Below are 4,974 nucleotides of genomic sequence, written 5' to 3'. Positions count from 1 at the left end.
CAAAGTGCACACACACAGCAGTGAACACACACACACCGTGAACACACACCCGGAGCAGTGGGCAGCCATTGTTGCTGCGGCGCCCGGGGAGCAGTTGGGGGTTCGGTGCCTTGCTCAAGGGCACCTCAGTCATGGTATTGAGGGTGGAAGAGAGCGCTGTACATTCACTCCCCCCACCCACAATCCCTGCTGGTACGAGACTCGAACCTGCAACCTTTGGGTTACGAGTCCGATTCTCTAACCATTAGGCCACGACTTCCCCCAATAATGTCATAATGCCCGTCGTGTGGAGTATTCAAGTAAACACAGTCGGGCATTATGTGTTAAATAAATGTAAACAGTTGGGTGGAAACCGGATGTGTTTCAGTATATTGTAGGGATGTGCATCTCATGACTCAGGCCGATACGATACGCATCTCGATGCATAGCCAACGATACGATACATTAAAGATACATATGAAGCAGCTACCGATGCGATGTGATACGATTCACCCCTGTTACGATGCAGTGCGATCCGATTTCGATTCGATTCGATCACACACACAGCAGTGAACACACACACACCGTGAACACACACCCGGAGCAGTGGGCAGCCATTTTTTTTGCTGCGGCGCCCGGGGAGCAGTTGGGGGTTCGGTGCCTTGCTCAAGGGCACCTCAGTCATGGTATTGAGGGTGGAAGAGAGCGCTGTACATTCACTCCCCCCACCCACAATCCCTGCTGGTACGAGACTCGAACCTGCAACCTTTGGGTTACGAGTCCGATTCTCTAACCATTAGGCCACGACTTCCCCCAATAATGTCATAATGCCCGTCGTGTGGAGTATTCAAGTAAACACAGTCGGGCATTATGTGTTAAATAAATGTAAACAGTTGGGTGGAAACCGGATGTGTTTCAGTATATTGTAGGGATGTGCATCTCATGACTCAGGCCGATACGATACGCATCTCGATGCATAGCCAATGATACGATACATTAAAGATACATATGAAGCAGCTACCGATGCGATGTGATACGATTCACCCCTCTTACGATGCAGTGCGATTCGATTCGATACAATGCGATTCGATGCAATACAATGCAATGGAGAAAATATGATCACTTTTAATGCTTCATTTCCTGTTTCATAAAACAAGTTTACCAAATAAGCCAGGCTTATTTCAGTTAGTTTGACTCATTGTCAAATGATTTGGTTCCATCAAGCAAATTTAACACAGGCCTAGATCAAGCTTAGTCACTGTGGCAATTCATGCTGGGAAACTAACCTGGTGTAAAGCATGTTAACTGTCAGACTAAGCCGAGTTCCTTTAACAATGACCAATAGGAACCCAATGATATTACCACTCTCTCACATACTATTATTTGACTTTTTTTTTCTTTTTTCTTTTTTACAGATTCTAGCCATGCAGCCTTTCTCTCTGGTTTTATGACAGCTGTACCTTTTATAGTTTGCAGAACAGACAGCAGAACATTTGAACATTATTGCTCTTTAAAGCATTAAAATAACTACATTAAAAGTTAAAGTCACTGAATTAAAAATGAAAATAAATAATAAAGAAAATGACTATATTTTAACAGCTAGAAACACACATTAACTCATTTGAGCTTAGTAATTAGTACTGAAGGCTACTAGTTTACATTTGATTTACCTATTACAATAGTCCCTTTACAGTTACTGATATCATAAAAATACACTTGTATGAAGATTTAAAATTCTACAAAAGACACATTTAATGTCCAGCAACAAATATTTTAGCAAAATGTATATTTTACTCGTTCACTCGCGTCAGCCTCGCCCACTCCTGACAGAAAAATGTTTGTATGACTTTCTAACATTTACAGATGAAAAATATACCTGTGACATGTCAGTTATGCACTGAGGAAAACACAAAGTCTCAAATGCATTAAACAGCACAGATATATTCGCTGTTTGCGATGGTGGATCGATTTGATCCATGATCGACAATAAGGGCTGCTTAAAAATAAGCGTGCACAAATAGTGAGATTGTGTGAACTTAATATGTCATTTATGGAACCGCTTTAGCCCCGATTGATTTGTTAGGTTATTTCAAGTCAGGTTTTGGACTTTAAAGGGGTCATATGATGCGATTTCAAGTTTTCCTTTCTCTTTGGAGTGTTACAAGCTGATTGTGCATAGATAAGATCCCTGAAGTTGCAAAGACTAAAGTCTCAAAACCAAAGAGAATCAATCTACATATAAAATATTGGTCACTTTCTAAACAATAAAAGTATAGCACATCCACTAGTAATTATATATAAATAAATGTTTTTTTACCGATGCAAATATGTTAAAAACGATGCATCGCGATATAAATGCCAACTTGTAGCCGATGCACACTTTTAAATCCGATGCATCGCATCGTTAACTTTTTATGCCGATGCACTGAGTGAATCGGGGAATCTTCCCATCCCTAGTATATTGGATCTGTGCAGTCGGTCTTAAAGGGACAGCAGCCTTATTTACCTGCTGCTGTCTGTCATTATTAATGTTAATGTTTGATTGATACACTGAAGACTATGCAGTGTTTTATTTATACACTTTATTTAATTTCTGTAATATTTCTTACTACATGTTAAATAAACCTAGCCTACTGTAGCTGAATACATTAATTAATAATAAAGTTTATTTCATATTTATTTGTTCTGTTGTACTTGTAATTTGCTTCTTTTTCTTAATTTTAATAACAAAAATAAAATAAAAATAGCTATATCGAGGTATATATTGTTTATCGAAATTTATCATAACGTGAAATAAGATTTTGGTCATATCGCCCACCCTTAGTAGTAGTGATGCCTGGCTTAGTAAACACTACCAATGAAACCCCAGAGAGCTCACAGACATGAAATACATGTCATACTAGAGCTGAGCTGTATACTTTATAACGATGGAAAGTTACATGGCAAGTTTGGAAAGTCACACAATGGTTTGACTCCATGTGATCACAATTTTCTTGTAATGACTTTGAAATTAATTCTTTAATTTATTCCCACAAAGTATCAAGAGGATATCAGCAGAGATGAGTGCCAAAGCAGTGTCAGAAATGCTACATCGAGCATTCTTTAGTCAGCATATCATTCTCAAGGGACCGGGAAAATGCAGTCAGTGTCACATTTCATGTTTTAGACTTCTATGAATATGAGATAAGATGTGGAGATGCTTAACAAAAAATGTTTTGCCCTACACACTTCTGGCAAGCAAAAATCTTAGTTTAAACAGGGGCAACAAAGTGAAGTATAAAAAATTTAAAAAAATGCTAACTAGATGCAACCAACAGAACAAATAAACTAATCTTATGAAATCCCAAATGTATTTGGCAGCAAGTCAACAGATGAGAACTTTATATAAAAACAACACTGCATCGTTGTCAAAAGGTTATTCTAAGGTCACATGCAGTGCATAAAATTCAGAGACAACAAACAAACATGACCTTAAATGTACCTTTCTGAGCAATCTCAGGTCTGCATATTTTTTTAACATTACATCATGCATTTGCAGAAAGACCTTTTATGATACTTTTATGGTGCTTTTTGGACCTTGACAGTCCCTGCTCTAATCCACTTTCATTGTATGTAAAGGAGCAGCTTGGACATTCTGCTAAACATCTTCCTTGTTGTTTCACATAGGAAACAAAGTAATTTGGATTTGAAACAACATTCAGGTGAGTAATTTTTATTTTATTTTTTTAAAGGCTAATTTCCTGGATGAACTATCCCTTTAATGCCAGTGTAGGCCTTTAGTTTAAACAGATTAGCATCTCCATAGGCATATTACTACAAGCAAAAAACAGCAGAAGCCAGCAAAGGTTGGACTTTTTGATACGGTTAATGAAGGTACTGAGATTGTGTTCAGTGAATGACAGATGGGTCATGTTTCATGATAGATGCAACATCATACAAAAACTAGAACAAGCAACTACACTGTAAGTGTGTGGCGTTGGTTTTCTTTACAGGAAATGAAAGCTGAAATCAGAAGTCAGGTTGCAGAGCAGTATAGTTTTGTCCAAAAGTTATCTTACAATAACTAACTATTCAATACTTTGACAAATGACTTAACATATCCTACTCGTAATTAGGGCCACTTGATATACTGATTTTTAACTATGTATTTGCAATTATAATGCTGGTGAAGAAAAATTAAACAAACTTGTGAATACTGCGATGTCTGCTTAACACTAGACTAATTAAACTAACTAAGATCCTTCGCTGTCTCATGACTTGCATATGTCAGTGCAAATGTCAGTGATTTTTTATTAATTTATTTTTTGTCCACAGTGGAAGTCAATATTCAAAAATCCATTTTGTTACCAAGGACATCTTATTTTGTCTTCCACAGAAGAAACTCATACAGGTTTGGAATGACATAAGTGTGAGTAAATGATTATGGAGTTTTCATTTTTGGATGAACTGTCCCTTTAAGACAGAGACATTTTAATAGCATTTCTGAAATGTTTTATTAAAAATATGTATTACATATGTGACCCTGAACCACAAAAGCAGTCATAAGTAGCACAGGTATATTAGTAGCAATAGCCAAAAATACATTGTATGGGTCAAAATGATTGATTTTTCTTTTATGCCAAAAATCATTAGGATATTACAGTTTTTCTCGATTGCCAACACACTATAACTGATTCGTTTGGCACAATTTTCCAAACCATTCATACAGTTCCTGAAACAAAGACACGTTTCTCAAAACTTTTAACACATTTCAACTGTTTTCACACACGCTCCAATTTGCTGAGTGTTTTCAGCTAAACTCTACACAAGAACGCCATCATTTTGCACAGGTTTAACCATGTTCTCATTTAGAAAACACAAACACACAATATAACTACCTCAAGAATCACAAAATGAACACAAATAGCACACATTTATCCATGTTGAACATTAAGCAGCAAAACTGATGACACAGCAGTCAGAATCTCAGGATGATATGAACAAGAGCACAGCTGA

General features: G+C 37.1%; 1 protein-coding gene across 4 annotated transcripts in view; it reads right to left on the bottom strand.

The window, feature by feature from the left end:
- The window catches only part of maml2 (mastermind like transcriptional coactivator 2), a 110,502-nt gene that overhangs the window by 86,280 nt on the left and 19,248 nt on the right, over positions 1-4,974 (bottom strand). The gene's annotated exons all lie outside the window — the stretch shown is intronic.

This window comes from Sinocyclocheilus rhinocerous, unplaced genomic scaffold (assembly GCF_001515625.1).
Source record: "Sinocyclocheilus rhinocerous isolate Xijiao unplaced genomic scaffold, SAMN03320098_v1.1 scaffold407, whole genome shotgun sequence".
NCBI lineage: Eukaryota > Metazoa > Chordata > Actinopteri > Cypriniformes > Cyprinidae > Sinocyclocheilus > Sinocyclocheilus rhinocerous.
The sequence above is the reverse complement of the archived record's forward strand: the minus strand, read 5'-3'. Positions and strand labels throughout refer to the sequence as shown.